Source organism: Mustela erminea, chromosome 7 (assembly GCF_009829155.1).
Source record: "Mustela erminea isolate mMusErm1 chromosome 7, mMusErm1.Pri, whole genome shotgun sequence".
Classification (NCBI taxonomy): Eukaryota; Metazoa; Chordata; class Mammalia; order Carnivora; family Mustelidae; genus Mustela; species Mustela erminea.
In genome coordinates, this window is record NC_045620.1 from 132,240,257 (window position 1) to 132,260,077 (window position 19,821).

Genomic DNA, 19,821 nt, shown 5'->3' on the forward strand with positions numbered 1-19,821 from the left:
AGATACTTAACTGAGCCAATCAGGTGCTGGAAGATATATATTCTTTATGCTGTTGAAATTTTACTCCTAGGTATATAAGAGAAATTCACATATGTGCACAAAAAGGGCATTTAACAGAATGTTTTCACTGATATTATTATAACACATCAACTCTGGAAATAACCCATCAGCAGTAGAATGAGTGTAAACAAGGTGTTACATGTAGTGAGTGTGGTGACATGCAGCATGAGACGGAGCTGCCTCTACAGGCAGCATGAAAGGAGGAAGGGGGGCATGTTGGGAAAGAAAATGAACATTACTGTGAAGGATTGGCACACTTAGACTTGTGATTCTGTCAGGTTTTGTTTCAAAATTATGAACTGGAAAGACACAGCCGAATTGATGAGAAAAAATTTTCCTAAGGAGGGGTACCATGGAATAGATCTAGGAGCAAAATTAGGATTTCAATGGTATTTGTAATTAATTATTTTATTTAAAATATCTGAGATCATGGCCTTTTTAAGGAAAATTAGATAATTGCGTGCACATTGGTTAGTTATTTTCAACTTTCAGTATTTAAAAAAAATTTCCAAATTAGAATATTTTAAATCAATATGAATTGATGAATTCTCAATAGATTGATTAGGGAATTGATTATATTTGCCAGTGCTTCCTGGGGTTGCAAATAGAGCCTGGAATATATTCAGGACATTTCATCCAGCAGATAGAAAATATTGATTGTATTGAGTGAAAATGGCCCTTATTCCTGCCTTAGAGACCTAGGGAACATCCATATTAGCTTTCATCTGCTCTACTGCAGAGCTCCCCAAACTGCTTCTCCTAATCCATGTTGATTTCATCTCATTCTGACACTTCTAAGCTTGAGACATTTTAATGCCTGCCTATGTTTCTACCATAATTCTTCAAATCAGTAGCACAATATTCTAGGCCCCCCCATCCTCCGTTCCATACATCTCATTTTTGCACCGCCCCCTCATAAAAACCATTGTAACCAGACTTGACTGGGTGCTTTCAATCCCAGAGTTCTGTTTTATTCATTTCCATATATGAAGATGATCACATTTTTTATGATAGCATGGTAAATGACCTAAATTGTTAATGTTCTAAACAAAGTGTACAGAATACACACTCAGGCCACAGAGCTTCCCTGTGTAATACCATGCCTTTAGATGCAGGGGTGCCTGGGGGCATAGTGGGTTCAGCGACTGACTCTTGGTTTCAGCTCAGATTGTGATCTCATGTTTGTGGATTTGAGCCCCACGTCTGGCTCTATGCTCAGCACAGAGTCTGCTTAAATTTCTCTCTTCCTTTCCCTCTGCCCCTTCCCCCATGCTATCTCTCTTAAAAAAAAAAAAAAAAATCTTCAGATAAATAAATAAATAAATAAACGATAAAACAAACCTGATCAAACTTGCTCTGTACTCAGCGTATAGTTCTTTACAACGGTTTCACATAAACTTGAAAAACATATGTGCTCTTCTGTTGTTGGCTATAAGGTTCAGTTGTCATATCTATGAATGTGTCAAATAGATCAATATTTAATTATACAGATTAAATTTTTTGAACCTTTACAGATTTTTTTTGTCTTCTTGTTCTATAGGTTACTGAGAAAGATGTGCTAAATCTCCCACTATGGCTATGGATTTTTTTTTCCTTCTTAAGTTATGCCAAATTTCACTTTACATATTTTTAAGGATACAGTTTTAGGTTCATATATATTTAAAAATTTTTACATCTCTCTGGTTGCTTGACTTTTATCATTAAAAATGTTCCTTTTTTATCTCTGGTCATGCTGCTTGCCCTGAAGCCTTCTTTGTCCAGTATTAGAATAGCTCAATCAATTTCTACATCATGTCTTTCATCATTCTTTCCCTTTCAACTGTTCTGTCTCATTGTCTTAGACTTGGTTCCTAGGAATAGATTCCGGGACAGATAGTAGCATCCAGACTTACTGGGAGGTGCTTAGGTATACCTATAAATAAGTGATTAAGACAAGATTGGTCACAAAGAGAAGCTAATTACAATGTGGTTGTGACAGAGGGTTCAGAAGGTCCCATAAAGAGTTTTGGAACTGGGATGTCTCTTTCCAGCTGTCCATAATTAGGGTGAGGAAACCAGGACTTTGATCCCCAGCAGTTATCCGCCAAGGGCCACCTCTGGGAGGTGATGTCACCTTAGGCATGCAGTTCACTGCATTCGAGGGTAAATTCCAAAGCAGGATGCAACTGTGGGTGTATAATCCCAGCAGTTGGAAATGTGTGCAAAAGCCCAAAAATGGGATCCAGGTGGAGCAAAATAGTATCATGAAAGTATAGTTAGTATAATGAAATAATTATATTTAAGGTATATCCTTTTCCAGGAATCTATTATTTGATGTACTCTTTTTATTAAATTTTAAATATTAATCTTTAATTTGATTACATTCTATTCACAATTAACATAATAACTGATATATTAGGTTGAAGTCAACCATTAACTTTGGTTAGAAAGCAAAAGAAATGTGATTCACCTATGCTGTGCTCCTTTTTCCTTCCTTTTTGGATTTCATTTTGATAAAGAATTATATCCTATGTGAGTGATGTTTGTGCTAACTAACCTTATTGTGTTAATAATTTCCTGATGTATACATATATCAGATCATTACACTGTACAGATTAAACTGACACAATGTTATAGGTCAATTACATCTCAAAGCTGGAAGAAAAAAAAAAAAGGATGAGTGCGTTTCCCCCTCTATTTGTTGTTAGCCATACATTTCTTTACTATTCTATTAGGTGGTTACCATAGAGGTATAAATTAATACTTTTATTTATGAACAGTACAGAAACCTTGGGAGAATTTTGGAACATCTACTCTTCTCCAACCTACAGAACCATCCCTCGAAAATCACTGTACAATAGTTTTTGCAAGGCCTCTCTCAATATAGACAATTAGATTTAAAAATCTATGAATAAAAATTTATGGGACCATGTGAGGTCCCATAATTACTATTTATTAGTTAATATTCAGTCTAGAGAAGATACTAGGTAACTGTGTGTTTGCTTATTGACCTAAGTGTGTATAAAAAATTTTTGCAGTGTCTAGACATCACCTTCTGCTTAGGTCTAGAATTCATCTCTTCAAGGCTATTATCAAATCTCATGTCTCCCACTTAGAGAATAAGAGAGTGAGGCTATCACTTGCTACCCCATGGCTTTTCAAAATGTTTATATTGAAATAATACAGATTCTCTTATCTCTAACTTCATTTATTTAATGCAGGTTACATAATTACTCATGACTCTGCATCACTCACTTATTGCTTTTGTGAATTCCGGCTTCCAATGCAAACATTGTTACTGAATTTTGTCAATGATGACCACAAATGTGATTCTCTCCCAGAGTATGCAAGAAAATATAAAAGATACTTCATTTTCTGGTCTTGTTAAATTAACTATTCAGAATTTTATAGTCTAAATGTAGAGTAACACATCTCCTAGCCACATCTTTTCTTGAACTTTTTAAGCTATATCCCTCAGTTCCTAAAACAAGCTTTTTTCAGTGTTGACCTTGTCTTGTCCTGCTTTCTCCACACTGCTACCAGTAAGGAGGATAAGCAAAAGGGTTGTGGGCAGGTCTTTTTCATGTTTCTCAACCAGCATGGCTCACAACTGCTTGTTTATACAGTCTCTAGGTCTATCACCCTTAGAATGTGAAGAACATATAGTTCTGGAAAAAGGAGATTGTCTCTATCATTATAGCACGTCAATTTTCTTAACTTAGGAAGTCCTGAGCATGGAGAATCATGGAAATACTTCCATTATTTTTTTTTTAAGATATTATTTATTTATTTGACAGAGACCACAAGTAGTCAGAGAGAGAGAGGAGGAAGCAGGCTCCCTGCCAAGCAGAGAGCCTGATGCGGGGCTCAATCCCTGGGATCAAGACCTGAGCCGAAGGCAGAGGCTTTAACCCACTGAGCCACCCAGGCGCCCCTATTTCCATTATTTTGACACTCTCTTCTCTAATTCTATATGACAAGGTACTTATATGTCAGACCTTTTTACCATGTCATGTATGTTTCTTATGCTCTTCTCTGTTTCTATTATATATAATTTTCTTTCTCTTGTTTGGGCCCTGATATATATATATATATATATATTTTTTTTTTTTTTTACTTATTTTTCAGCTAACAAATATTCTTTTCACCTGTCTAATAATTTGTTAAACCTGCTTAAGTTTTTAGTTTCAGCCATCATATTATTTAAATCTATAAAATTCATTTTATTCTTTAAAATTAGGCCCTATTCTCTATTTAAATTTTGAATCTTATAATTTAATTATTTTAAAACATAAATTTTGGCCACTATAAAGCCTGTGTCCAATAATTTCAATATCTGGATATCATGGAGATCTGTTTCTTTCTTTTTTCTTGTTTTCTTACTATTCTGTCACTTTTTTCTTCTCCAAGGATGCTTTTTATAATCAAATATTATGTATGAAGATTATAAAAATCACCAGATACTCTGAGTAGTACTGTGTTCCTGCAGAAAGAGTTTACTGGGTTTTTTTAGGCAGCTTTCTTCAAGCAGTTTTTCAGGGTCATTTCTTTTATCAGAGGTTGAGATTATTTGAACTTAGATCTAGGTCCTTGAGAGACTAGTCAATTTTTGGATCACCTTTTCTCCTAAAGTATATCCCTCTGGAGTTAAAAAAAAAAAAAAACAAAAAAACAAAAAACAAAAAAAACAGAGTCTGTTTGCTTGTTTCCTTTCCTTTTTTTTTTTGCAACAAAAATAATTAATTTTTTATTTTTTATAAACATATATTTTTATCCCCAGGGGTACAGGTCTGTGAATCACCAGGTTTACACACTTCACAGCACATACCCTCCCCAATGTCCATAATCCCACCCCCTTCTCCCAAACCCCCTCCCCCCAGCAACCCTCCTTTCCTTTTTATTTTTTTATTTTTTATTTTTTTAAAGATTTTATTTATTTATTTGACAGAGAGAAATCACAAGTAGATGGAGAGGCAGGCAGAGAGAGAGAGAGGGAAGCAGGCTCCCTGCTGAGCAGAGAGCCCGATGCGGGCCTCGATCCCAGGACCCTGAGATCATGACCTGAGCCGAAGGCAGTGGCTTAACCCACTAAGCCACCCAGGCGCCCTCCTTTTTAACCATATTATCTGCTCCCTGTAAGTCCCTGAACTCCAAATTCTCACTCTGACCTCAACTTCTGTGGGACTGGGGAGAATACTGACTACCTTCTCAGCCTCTTAGCTCCATTTTTGCCATTGTAGTTAACAAACAATTTCCTCCTGGGAAAGGACACCCAAACACTGGGATCACCTATTCTTACTTTTTTCCTGGATCCTGGCCTGGCAATTTATCAATGTCTTGATAGCATTCTAATACCTTCAAACATATTTCACATCTTTGTTTTCTAAATTTTCCATTTGTTTTAGTGAGATGAATGGTCTGAAACAACTAATTCAGCCATTATTAGTAGGTTGCTCTGTCAGATCGCAAAAAAAAATTCATATTGTTCTAATTCAACCTAAAATACAATTACACACTCTATGCATGGTATATAGCTACTCATACAATAAACACATGGGGAACACATTATTAAACACAAAACTGTGCAACATGCATAAAAAGTTGGAAAAGACATAACCTAATAGTCAAGAATCTTCAGCCACATATTGGGAAGGTTTAAAATTAGCATTTAGATATAAGTAAATATTAGTGTAAGGATAGAAGCAAATATTAGAATTTAAATTACTTTCAGATTCACCTGAGATTGATGGAGTGACTCTTTAAATCCATTCTAGGAACTTTTAATAATATTCATAAAAATTGGTGATGCAGTTTTTTTTTTTTTTCTATTTTACAATGAAGACATTGAGATTTGGGAAGTAAGTTTCTTGCTTAGTATCACGCAGCTAGATGTTGGAACACAGATTTGGACACATATTGAAAATATGTACTGTGTGTTCCTTAAATTTTAGTGTTCCTTCCCTTCTACAAGGCTGCTTCACTGAACCACACTCAGAAATTTTGCATTATCTCTATTTGGGTTTTGAATGAAATAACATAACTTTCACTCTGCACTATTTAGGACAGAATCTAACTAGGCATGCAAACAAATCATACTTTTTCCTTAATTATATAAAACTTTCAAGTGTATATTAATTAACTTGAGTTTTACCCTTGCTCCTAAGTCAGAATGAGTTTCTTACACTTCTCTACTTTGATTTAGGTCATGGATTAAATGGTTATTCTCCTCTGTGACTCCTGACTCCATAAGAATCATGTGGTTTGTGAGTCAACTTATATCTAATGTAAATTTATGTTTACATATCAATTATTTACCATTATTAGGTCAGGACAATTTTTTCTTTGACTTTAGGAAGAGAGACACTAGATTTTCAAAACAGAATCTAAATTTATCCTTAAGAATTTTGACAAATTGAAATTGCTTGAAAGTGACAGTAATTTTGCAAATCAGGCAGGAAGACTTCCTAGTTCTATTACAAATGCTTTTGTATGTCTATTAAGAGAAGCAGGTTCCAAGGATCAGACTATGGATCTTGGATTTAAATTTTAGAATCTGTGGTGCCTGGGTGGCTCAGTTGGTTAAGCAACTGCCTTTGGCTCAGGTCATGATCCTGGAGTCTCGGGATCAAGTCCCACATCAGGCTCTCTGTTCTCAGTGAGTTTGCTTCTCCCTCTGACCCTCTCCCCTCTTATGCTTTCCCTCTCTCAAGTAAATAAGTAAAATCTTTTAAAAAATAAATAAATTTAGAATCTGGTTTCTTAAATTGTACCATGATAAGACAGAGAAATTAACAAAGGGTATTATAATAATAGCTTTCTGTTCTATTAAGTTTTGTGGTAGAGTTTCTCTCAACACTTAGTTTTAAGTCTATGGAATTGAAGTATTTTAGAATTCAGACACACATATTAATTTCCTATATATTTAACAATGTGAATCCTTACCTTTACTGATACTTCAGAATATCTATGATCTTTCCATATCTATGCTTTATCACTATGATAATATTTTATCAGATGTCTCTAAAAAAATTTATCTTTACCATATGTTTCTGTTTGTTACACTATTTTCTGCCTGATTTCTATGTAGGACAATCTCCACATTTACTCTTATTATATATTTTCTATAATTTTAATATTACTTAAAATCTATATTCAGAGATCATTTCTTTTTTAAAGTTTTTTTGTTTGTTTTTGTTTGACAGAGATCACAAGCAGGCAGAGAAAGAAGAAGGGTGCAGGCTCCCTGCTGAGCAGAGAGCCTGATGCAGGGTTCCAAGACTTGAGATCAAGACTTGATCAAGGCAGAGGCTTAACCTACTGAGCCACCCAGGGGCCCCCAGAGAGCATTTTTTTTGTGAAAAAATGTAAAATAAATGGAACTAGCCAGAATTATACCCATTCTTTGGTATTCACAAAAAATTTATGAATAATACTTATTTTTCACTGTTTGCCATCTTTTTCTTCTATCTGAATTATTATGCTAATAAACCAACCATTTGGGGATGATGAATTTTAATTTTCTTCTGATTCTGAAAACTAATAGTTATTTAGGATATCAAAGGTTTTGTTTTACAAATGTCTCAAACTATCTACTTCCTACCTTCAGCAATCACTGACTACTCAGACACCTTATTTTAATTTCATTTTAAATTATTCTCTCCCTAAAATATAAAGAATATATAAAAAGAATTTGGCTAAAAGTATATACTTATATGATTCATAGTATATAGATGTATATCATACTTACATATTTTTTCTTGAGATACCTGGAATGGAGGGTTTTTGTGTTTTTTTAATTTAAGTTTTATCTAATGTAAAGAAATGTAAAATGAATTACTTCCTTTCTCTTTTTTTATTCTTAAGTACTTTCCTAATTTGTAAATTAACCTCCCAACTACTCTGATTGTGTTAATACACCGTTGCTCATTTTACTTTCTCTCCATGCCATTTCTCATAAAAGGTCTTCTTATAGTGATCTTTCCTCCCTCTTTCAACAAGAGTTTCTTCCAGAGACATTTGTCCAAGACATTCCAATGTCTTCAAGACATTTTTTTTAAAAGATTTATTTATTTATTATAAAGAGAGCAGGAGAGAGCCTGCACACGCCCACTGGAGATGGGGGTTGGTGTAGGAGAGATTGAATCTCAAGCAGACTTCCTGCTGAGCACAGACCTGCCCTTGGCTCCATCCCACAACCAAAGCCTTCAAACCTTTCTAACAAACATCCTCCCTGAGGTCCTCCTAGTGGCTGATCACAGGGTTGACTTAACTGGTTCTCTTCCCCTCCCAAAGCACCATTCATCACACAAAGTAGGCAACCCAAATTGCTCTTTGAATGTTAACTAATGACTTTGTTTTACATGAATAAATCCTATTTATTATGTATGATTTGAACATCTATTGTGATCCTGAAGGGCTGGTGGAGAATTGACAGTCTGTTCTTATCTGAATGTTCTGGAGCTAAATCTGTCTTACCTGGCTTTGGAGTCAAATTGGCTTTGGTGGGATTTGGGGGGAAATTACTTAAACTGTTGTGACTCAAGATCTGTAAGACAAGAATTGTTGTTAGCGAATTTTTTTTTTTTTTTGTAGAGATGACTTTTCCATTCTGTCCTGCAGGCTCTAAGTGCCCCTCAGCTCAAGATCAGGACTTTACATCTCTGTCTCCATCCCAGCATGTGGCTGACATCTAGCAGCCATTTACAATATGGGTGAGATGAACAGACGGGTAATGAAATTATTAATGCTCATGAGGACGAAAACAATTCTCAGGGCTGATAGTCTCAAGGAAGAATTCCCAGAGAGGCTGAGAACTGATCCTTGGCACTGAAGGACACGTGAGACCGAAAAAAAAAGGAAAGAATTTTTCAGCTGTGCTTCTAGACAAAAAGTGTATCTCCGTGATAATCACGTGAAAATGTTTTCCGGATGTCAAAGCACATGAAGTATTGATTAATGCATGTGTTTATGGTGAATTTTCCTAAACATTTCATATCTGTGCAAGATTTATATTTGCTTCACCTAATAAACAGAAATTACTTTAAATTTCTAATCAGTTTGCCTGCATTGCTGGAATTTGAAATAGTTAGAATTTAATTCCTTAAAAATTGTTGGTTCTCTTTCCCCTTCATTCATTTCCCCCTCCCTTTTCTGGTCAGCGTGAAGCTAAGGGGTAGGGGGAGGTCCCAAAGAACAAAAAAAAAATCCCAAAACCAAAAAGCAAAAACAGAGCAAATCATTTGATAGGTCCGTATGCCCTCTAGTGGCAAATCCAGTCACCAGCCTAAGGATCGCTCAGTCAGGCAGGGTCATTGATTTGCTGCCGGTCCTTCCCACCTCTCCCAGGGGATGCTCTCCTAGGCTCTAAACGCAGAATAGACACTAACACACTTGGAACAATAGCTGGGTAATAGGTAGAGAAATTTAGTAAGACTAAGAGGAATTAAATTATAGCTACACTTTTTTTTTAAAAAAAGCTTTATTTATTTATTTTTTTGACAGGGTGTGGAGGCAAGGGGAGAGAAAGAAGCAGACTCTGCTTAGTGTGAAGTCTGACTCAAGCTCAGTCCCAGGACCCTGAGATCATGACCTGAGCTGAAACCAAGAGTTGGATGCTTAACTAACTGACCCATCCAAGGGCATGTATACCTACACATTTAAAAAAGTATTTTTTTTCCAGAAGCAGTATAACCTTGAGCCAGTTATTAAATTAAATTGCACCAAGCTCCATTATCCTCATTTTTAAAAAGAAGATATTTCTATGTCCCAACAATTCCACAGGAATAGAGCATAAATTATATTAAAATGTTTAATTATTTAAGTGACTGGAATAAAAGGGTATATCATTATTATATTTTTATGGTATATAATTCAAATAATATGAATTTAAATGTATTTATTCAGTAAGCTGACTTTTTATTATTGACCAGAAATATGGATAACTTGGTCTAGGATGGTGTGAAAAATATTAAAGTTAAGAAAATAACTATATTTTGTGTAAAATTGTATCTACATAATTATTCCTTCACCAAGTATATATAAATCAAATTAAAAAATGAAAGATTCGTTTGGAAAAGGAGCATCAAGTCAATTATTAAATATTTACTTATTCATTCATTCAGCAGATAATTTAAATACAATCTGTTTTGTGCTAGATATTAGTGTAGGACTAAGAAAAACATGATGAATTCCTATTTGGAGCTAATGTTTCAGGAAATAAGCACAAACTAGGTAAATAATCATATTACAAATGTAGATCTAGCACTCTGAAAATGCCAGAAAATGAAATATATAACACAAGGATGTTTAATAAGGGAAATTGTATTAGCTGGGAAAATACTGAGAGAATGAAGTCTGGGGTAAAATGTAAAGATTATAAGAGCAATGAGTTAGGGTGGATTTGGGAGAAAGAAAAATATTCCAGGCAATAGCAGATATGGAAGGGGGGAAAGGTTCATTGAAAGACTGAAAATATCAGAAAGTAAGAGGAAATACTGTGTTTGAAAAGGCAGGAAATCTCAGTGGGCATCATCAGCATCAGCATCATGGCCACATGAAGGACACTAATTATTCTTAGAGTGCTCATTTTGCAACTTCAGTTATACCGTTGTTTCCTTCTGGAATTTTGTGACTTAAAAATAACTCCAAGAAACAAGTTTCTTAAAAAGGCAACCCACAGAATGGGAGAAGATATTTTCAAATGACAGTACAGACACAAGGTTGATATCCAGGATCTATAAAGAACTTTTCAAACTCAACACACACACAAAACAGATAATCATGTCAAAAAATGGGCAGAAGACATGAACAGACACTTCCCAATGAAGACATACAAATGGCTCTCAGACACATGAAAAAAATGTTCATCATCACTAGCCATCAGGGAGATTCAAATTAAAACCACATTGAGATACCACCATACACCAGTTAGAATGGCCAAAATTAGCAAGACAGGAAACAACATGTGTTTTAGGGGTTGTGGAGAAAGGGGAACCCTCTTACACTGTTGGTGGGAATGTAAGTTGGTGCAGCCACTTTGGAAAACAGTGTGGAGATTCCTCAAGAAATTAAAAATAGAGCTTCCCTATGACCCTGCCATTGCACTACTGGGTATTTACCCCAAAGATACAGATGTAGTGAAGAGAAGGGCCATCTGTACCCCAATGTTTATAGCAGCAATAGCCACAGTCCCCAAACTGGAAAGAACCAAGATGCCCTTCAACAGATGAATAGATAAGGAAAATGTGGTTCATATACACTATGGAGTTTTATGCCTCCATCAGAAAGGATTAATACCCAACTTTTGTGTCAACATGGATGGGACTAGAAGAGATAATGCTGAGTGAAATAAGTCAAGCAGAGAGAGTCAACTATCATATGGTTTTACTTATTTGTGGAGCATAACACATAACATGGAAGACATAGGGAGATGGAGAGGAGAAGGGAGCTGAGGGAAATTGGAAGGCGAGGTGAACCATGAGAGACTATGGACTCTGAAAAACAATCTGAGGGTTTTGAAGGGGTGGGGGGTGGGAGGTTGGGGGAGCCATGTGGTGGGTATTATGGAGGGCATGGATTGCATGGAGCACTGGGTGTGGTGCATAAAGAATGAATTCTGTTAATCTGAAAAGAAATAAAAAAAAAACAGGTTTCTTTTTCTTTCTTTCTTTCTTTCTTTCCTTTTATTTTCTTTTATTTTCTGGTTTTTTTTTTTTTTTTTTTTTTTTTTTTAAAGAGGCCATTTAAAGCTACACACTCCACCCTAACATACATATACACAGGAGCTCATACACAAAAAGTGCAGACTATTGTATATGTTTATTATTTCTAACAAAGAATTTAAAAACAAGTACAATGTACAATTTCCTTAGTATTTATCAATTGATAAAATCAGATACCTTTGTGGTAAAAGTTTCATGTTCTATAAAAATATATTAGCATCATAAATATATGTTTTTATGCTTCCTTTTTTGGCTCCTTCTTTTGTTGTTGTTTTTTCTTTTGTTTTGAATAAGATGTTTTCTCATGTTCCCAGTGATCCTCAATTCTTAGTGGTCTTGCCCCTGTTTTATATGCCCCTTGCCTTGGGGTTGAACTGGATATAGTTATCAACTTGCTTCTAACAGATGGAATTTGGCAAAAATGACAGAATGCCTCTTCTCAGTTAGGTTACCAAGACGATGATTTCGTCGTGTAGACATTTTCTCCCCAGCTCTTCTCCTAGGAAGGCTCTAATGAAGAGGGTCTGTTGAGAGCGAGGGTTGAGGGCCGTCTCTGGCCAATGGCTGGTGAGAACCAAGGCCCTCAGTCTCAAGCCCCAAAGGAGCTGAGTCTTGCCAGCAATGACCAAGGCAGCTTGGATGTAGATCTTACCCCAGACACTTGAGGTGATTTTGCCCCCAGTCAGCATCTTGATTGAAGCCTTGTGAATAAGGTAATTGTCCATTCTGGTTCACCTGTGGCTGAGAGGTTTCTCTGGATGTGGGACTTCCAGTTTTAAAACCCGGCAAAGCCTTGGGCAAACCAGGATGAGTTGGTCATCCTACTTGTAAGAGACTGAGCCCGGAGATCCACAAAAATAGTGAGATAATAAATGTGTGTTGCAGAGGTGCCTAAGTGGCTCAGTGGGTTAAATGTCAGACTCTTGATTTCAGCTCAGATCATGCTGTCAGGGTTGTGAGATTGAGCCCTGCCCTGTGCTCCATGCTCAGTGGAGAGTCTGCTTGAGACTTCTTCTTCTCTCCTCCTGCCCCTCCCCTGCCCTTGCTACTCTCTTACTCTCTCTCTCTAAAATAAGTAAATAAAGCTTAAAAAAAAAAAAAGTGTGTTGTTTTAAGATGCTAAGGGTTGAGGTAATTTGTTCTGCAGCAATAGAAAACCAATACATTTATATTCCGGATTCAACACCGGCCTAAGTTCTCACGGGAGAAGCTCTGATTTCAAGTGTACACTGGCAGAGCCTTCCTCAGATCCTCTACAGTGTTCTGTGCTTTTCCAGAGGAAAATATCCCAAAATGTGTCATCATGGTGACTTGTTGTTCTTTCTGTTCCACTCGACCAGTAATACTCTGATCGAAGGGACCATATTTATTCTTTAAGGAAATCTTTGTAATATTTGGAGCAGATGTCACAGTCCTGGAACTGCATGATAGGTATATGTGCCCTGGATGGCTGACTTATACTCTTACATGTTCTAGAAATAATATTGTTCCATGTTCTAAAAAAAAGTGGGAAGATTTCCTTTTCCCTTACTTAGGGAAACTATGCTTCCTAAATTGAAAAATACTTCAGCTCAATTAAATTTTGATCTTCTATGCATTATCACCAGATTTCTTATATCTTTCCCATGTTATAAAAAAAAAGATAAATGCTTTTATTTTTTTTTTTTGAAGTCAGAACTACTTGCACAAATCTAACTCCTCACTTTATGATGAAGGACATGATTAAGAAGTCAAAGGGTTTTGATTTTGTGGTCAAGGATTTCAGAATAAACTGACATTTGTGTTGAAGTCACAAGAGACACATTACCAAGAAATAACTTCAAACTCGGTTTTCATTTCACTAAGGGGCACAGATTGTAATCTTTGTATAATAATGATTTACTAAAAGAAACAGATATGACGGAATGGTAATACTTTGTAGAAGTTCGGTTTTGTCCATCATTAGTAGACTTGCCTACACATCTGAAAATAGAGTTTGTAGCAGACAACATTAAATCCTATTAACTTAATTGACTAAACCACCAAGTTACAAGATTATTATTCAGTGCAGTCTCTGCAGACCACTTTCCTTTTGTTTATTCCACTGCTGTCCTTTGAGCTCCAGGTGATTGCTGTTTAAATCTATGCATGCAGTTGTGTCTCAGTGAAAGACTGAAGAGCATGGCTACACAGTGCACTAGCACCATATTTCTGCAAGCAAAACTCTTCCTCAATTTTTATATTTTGTGTGTTCTAAAGATGTTTTTATACCATATGTGTCAGTTATTATGGTCTTTCCAAATGTAGTCTAATTACTTCTTTTTTTTTTTTAAGTTCACTTTCTCCAGTACCTAACCAAATATCAGTGAAGTTTGGTAATCTAAGAACGCCATTCCCATACCAATTCCGCCACTACTCCTTTTGTCAGGCTAAGCGTGTTGGTGTTGACTGATTGCTTCTTGACCTTCACTTGGTTCCTTGGGAGCTGTTTTGTACTCTTTTTTGGTGGGAACAGGTAAAAGTAGAAAGATTTCCTTTTTAATTACCAACAAGCAGAATGAAAATAAAGGCTTTCTTAGTGGTAGAGTGCCAGGAGTGTTGGAGGGAACTGGTATCAGACAGGGAAGCAGCAAATGTAGAAAAAGAAAATGAAAATTCTGGTCTCTCAGGAAATCGAAGGGAAGCACTTACTGTGTAAAGTGAGAAGTTGGACTCAAGGACATTTTAGTAAGTAAATCGAACTTTTTAAGTTCTCTAGAGCATAAAACATAGAGAATATTAAAAACTGTTTCTAAGAATGAAGTGTGGATATGTTTATAGTATCTAATAGGAACACTTTAGATATTCATATTATATTTTATTTGCAGACTTTCATTCAAAAGGAATTTGGTTAGGGGGTGTCTGGGTAGCTCAGTCAGTTGAGTGACTGACTCTGATTTCTGCTCAGGTCATGATCTCAGGGTCCTAGAATTCAGTTCCACATCAGGCTTGGCACTTGGCAGGGAGCCTGCTTGAGGATTCTCTCTCTCTCTCTCACTCCCTCTGCCCCTCCCCCTGCTCATGCTTTCTATCTCTCTAAAATAAATAAATAAATCTTCTTAAAAAAGAAGTTTTGTTAACAGTGTAAATACTTTATTGGGTGTTTGAGACATTTTGCAAATGGTATCATATGCAAAAAATTATTTTATGGTTTGTAAAACATTAATATTTCTTGTAATTACTTTAAAAAATTATGTGACATTTCTGAATCTTCATCTTAATTCTAACCTCCTTTACTTTTCTATAGAATTTACAGTCCTCACCTTATACAATATGAAAAATGCCTGGGGATTACCAGTAAATAAAGCATGAAACTTATTCATTTCTGAAAAGGATATGTGCAGTCCTGCTTAGAGATTAATGCTTGCTTCAGAGACAGCTACTTGTTGCCTTGGTTGAAATGAACTGCATTTTATTACACTTGTCAGAATGTATGTTTGTGTGGTACATTCTATTTAGTTTGTAGTTTGTCATCATAGAACACACAAGTTAGAATACGTTGTATGTAGAAAGCTAGAGATTTAATCTCTCAAACAGATTATATTATATTTTCCAAATCTTATGGCCCACCATCAAACAGGAGATGATATGTAGGGTATTTCAATAATGCCTACATTGTGCGTGTTCAATCATGGCTAATTAGGCAGGCTAATTAGGCTATTTTTAGCTTCCCCTCTATGTCTTGCATTAATGAAAGTTGTACTACCTATTCTTTAATTGGATTAATTAAGCTCCCAAAAAATATTCTAAAATCCTGAGTTAATTATATATTTATACTTTTCTTAAGGGAAATACATGTCTTTGTAAAATTAAAAAATTTTCTAAATATCAAAAACAATTACAAACATAAGATCATTGTAGGAAGTTGGGTTCATAGTAAGATAGTCAAGAAATTGGAAATTAAAACACATGCATGATATGTTCACACACTGTCATTGGTTCATATTACTAATGAGATAAATATTTTCAGGAAAAGATCAGTTGTGCCAATAGAAAAGATGTTTCAGTCCACTTTGCCTACATGTCCATGATTTGACTGAATTGCTGTTTGTTTTGCTTCTTGAATTCCACGTAAAGAAAGGTACATCCTTACTACCCTCACAAACTATACAAATTCTGCCCATGGTCCAAGTTCTGGCTACTTGCTTCATAGAAATTTCTTGATGGCATATGGCACAGTTCTCTGTTACTTGCTACTATTCATTTCACTTACTTACTGACTTACTCATCTATCGAGACGACTAATGACCAAATTTTTGTGTGAATAAAATTACCTTGGCAGTATGCATAACATGCACATTCCTGGTCTGCATGCCTGGAAAAATTTGATTTAACAAATGGAGGACACTGTGCAGAAATCTCCACAACTTAGAAGATCATGTAACTATTATATCACATTTAGCCATACTTGCATTCATGAAAATATTGCTTTCCCTATTTTTTTCAAAGACAATCTGAGGCCTTTATTTTCCTGTGTCATGCCAAAACTCTCATGTATTTGCTGTAATTTTTTTCCAACATCCTGCAGCATTGCCTGGCATCTTGAAGTTCTAAACAAACAAACAAACAAACAATAGTAGGCTATCATTATTTTATTTCAATCTTCATTTGTACACTATGCAAACTCCTTCCTAAGTATGTCATAAACATTCTGTTTTATGGCCATAATCATCTGGTTGAAATAAATTTAATTCTATAATTGTATAGATTTAAATCTTATAACAAGTCTTTAAATCTTGATTTCCACATGCCTCTGTGTGTGTGTGTGTGTGTGGTTTCTTTTTACTTTCATTTATATGTTGTTTAAGTTTTCAAGTCTATTTTAGTAAAGCTACATGTATAACAAATTTCTGAGAACTTATCCATTTGAAATGGAAATAAAAGTTTTGCAGATTGGAAAGGGAGAAATAAAATTGTTTTTGCTTAAAAATGACATAATTATATGTTAAAAAGCTGAAATAATTGACCAAAAAAAAACCCCTCTTAGAATAATAAGCAATTGTAGCAAGGTTGCAGGACACAAGGTTAAGATACAAAATTTATAAAATCACTTTCCTATATACCAGCAATGAACAAGTGCAATTTGAAATGAAAAGCACAATACCATTTATAATAGTACCCCCCAAGAGGAAATACTTTGAGGTATAAATCTAACAAAATATGTATAGGATTTATAGGAGGAAACTCTAACACTCTGATTAGGGAGGAACTGAATAAAGAAGTCTTCCAAGTTAATAGACAGGAAGACTCAGTATTATTAAAATGTTAGTTTTTCCCAGTTTTCAATCAAAATCCCAATGAGATATTTTATGGAAACTGACAAACAGATTGTAACATTTATGTACAAAGGCAAAAGACCAAGAATAGCCAATATATCATTGAAGGGCATATATGGGAAATAGCTACCTTTCTCTCAACTTCACTGTGAAACTAGAAGTGTCCTAAAAAAAATAAAGCATTAATAAGAAAAAGAGAAGCTTTTGTATTTATATATGTTCTATTTGAAATACTCTGCCCCACCTTTTCAGGGAATCACAGATATGCTAATCAATTCATAAGAAGCTTCAAATCAGCCCTATAAGTTTACAACCTGAGAGCGCTTTGTCTTGGAACCATGCCTCTCACCTCTTGCTGCAAGACTTCCTAATTCCACGCAGGATGCCAGTGAGTGTCCATTCAGTACTCAAGTTAGCCCAAACTTGAAGTGCTGAAGAGTCATACCAGACGAGTCACCCCTAATAAAGAGAAGTTTGGAACCACTGACCCCCCTGCATAGACAATTACAAGATTTATTTCATTAGACTCCTAAGAAGAACTACAAAACCAAGGAACCATTGCCTACATTTCTGGCCAACTCAAAGAGGTATCCTTGCACTGGGTTTCCCCTCCTTTTCTGAGTCACTCTGTTTTTTCTTATTCCTGCTACTTGGGTTATTTCCAAAATAAACCACCTGCTTGCCAACTTCTGCTTCAGGTTACGCTTCTAGGAAAATCCAAGATAAGATAAAAGGCCTTTGAGCAGCCATTAGTTTTTGGTAGTTAGAGCTGGACTCTCAGTCCTTTCCAGGATAGAGTAATAGGGAAAAACGAAAAAAGGGTAATAGGGAATGGATTTACTATTTCATCTGAAGTAACTAAAAGGCCAAAAATGGCTCTCAAGACAATGGAAATTAGCTAAGAAATAACTATGACCCTTCAGAGATGGGAAACAAAGTGGCGAGCCCAACAACTGCACCAGCTTACGGCATGAAGAATATTCCTCGGGCCAGGGAGTGGGGGGAAACTGAGGAAGAGAATGGTGGTGATATAAGGAAAGAGAACTGGGGTCCAGACGATATTATATTATTGCACATGGAGCATAAGGACCTTACAACACTGTATTCACAGTTTTCCCTCCCATCCTCTGTGCTAATGTTGCCATATATGTTACTTTCATATATACTATAAACATACAATATGGTGTTAATATTTTTGCTTAAAATGTCAGTTATTTTTTAGGACTGCAATAATCGCACTATGGCTGGTAAGCCAAACACAGGGATCTGCCATTCCACACCTACCAGAGTGGCGTTAATACACACAAATACCATCCATTCATGCATACCTACGTACATAGATACTGGCAACACCAAGCAATAAAGAAGGTATGGGGCACCTGAAGTTCTCACATATTAGTGCTGTGGAAGACAAGGGCATAAGATTTTGGAAAAGATTTCTACTACTTGTATGTACTTGAGAGAAATGGAAATATCATTTCACAAAAAGACTTGTACCAGATGATTTATTCTTTATAGTAGCCCCCAAGCTGTAAACAACTCAAATGTTCATCAGGATATTGGACATACATATCTTAAAATATCTATCATGGTAAACGCTACTCTGCAACAAAAAACAAGGGAAATGCTGATACACACAACATGAACACATCTCATAAATATTATGTTAGGCAAAGGACATGTTTCTATATGAAGTTTCAAAAAGTACAAAAGTAGCTAGTAGTGTCAAATATTAGAACAGTCCTGCCTATGTGGGCCAGGATTTAAAAAAAAAAAAGTTTGTAAAATCTTTTCGTGGAGATGAGAATATTCAAAACCTTCTTTCTTTTCTTTTCTTTTTTTTTTTTAAGATTTTATTTATTTATTTAACAGAGACACAGAGAGAGAGGGAATACAAGCAGGGGAAGTGGGAAAGGGAGAAGCAGGTTCCTTGTTGAGCAGGGAGCCCCATGTGGGCCTCTATCCCAGGACCCTGGGATCATGACCTGAGCCAAAGGTAGATGCTCAGTGACTGAGCCACTCAGGCGCCCCCAAAGCCTTATTTCTATGAGTACTCTGGGAAAAAGTAGGAGAGGTCAATTAAGTATAATAAATAATAATTATTATTATTATAAATAATATAATAAATAGTATAATATAGATATATAATATAATATATAAAATAAATAAATAATATAATAAATAAATAATGAATAAAAATAAATAAATAATAAAGTAGAATACCCCATAGGCAATGAGAGTTGTGATATTTAAGAGAGTTTGCAGTTTACATTTAGACAAGAGACACGAACACTAAAATTCATGTGAGTAAATACTCTATCGCCCCATCTGGTTTTCTCCACCAAAAACAAAGGAAATACACTCACAACAATGTAAATGAATCTCATAAATAAGACAAAAATAGTTTGAAATGTAGAGCCACTGGACCAAAATTGAAGTTTGAAAATGGCCGTACTTTAAAAGAAGTATAGCGGTCAGAGGTTCACAGCAATGATGTAATGTAAAGTGTGTTCTAATAATTGAAAATTCGATGCAGAAATTTATCCTATAGGCATTTGGCAGGAAGAGAAGCCCTGAAATCTCCAGAAAATCTATTCACTACCTACAAGTGATCAACTTTTATGACAAGCATGACCATTACACTAAGGAATAGGTAGTTCAACAACCTGAGAGATGTTTCCTTCCATTAAGGTCATCACATGTAAAGTTTATCTTAAGTCTGAGAATAAGACCTAGAAACTCATATTTACCGTCCAGTTCCTTCATCC